Source organism: Camelina sativa, unplaced genomic scaffold (assembly GCF_000633955.1).
Source record: "Camelina sativa cultivar DH55 unplaced genomic scaffold, Cs unpScaffold19211, whole genome shotgun sequence".
NCBI classification, from domain to species: Eukaryota; Viridiplantae; Streptophyta; class Magnoliopsida; order Brassicales; family Brassicaceae; genus Camelina; species Camelina sativa.
Window position 1 is genome coordinate 1 of NW_010940217.1, and position 287 is coordinate 287.

Here is a 287-nt window from a genome sequence, read left to right on the forward strand (position 1 = left end):
TGTAAGTAATACTGGATTTCGCAGATTTGGACAGCCTATGAAAGTTAATTGGGCGTATGCAACTGGTCAGAGGGAAGATACATCAAGTAAGTTAGGATTAGTACGGATTGATATTGCATTTTGTTCGCTTTTTCTTTGAGTGAGGCTGTGATGTTGAATGGTTTTGTTTACATGAAATGCAGGCCATTTCAACATTTTTGTTGGAGATCTCAGTCCAGAGGTTACTGATGCAGCATTGTTTGATAGCTTTGCTGCCTTCAATAGCTGCTCGTAAGTGCTTGGTTATA

At 39.4% G+C, this 287-nt stretch overlaps 1 long non-coding RNA gene across 1 annotated transcript; it reads left to right on the top strand.

The window, feature by feature from the left end:
• Window positions 1-9: 9 nt before the first annotated feature.
• On the top strand, window positions 10-287 carry LOC104775566. Its single transcript, XR_765994.1, has 2 exons — window positions 10-86; window positions 183-287. It is a non-coding gene; the product is annotated as an uncharacterized LOC104775566 (long non-coding RNA).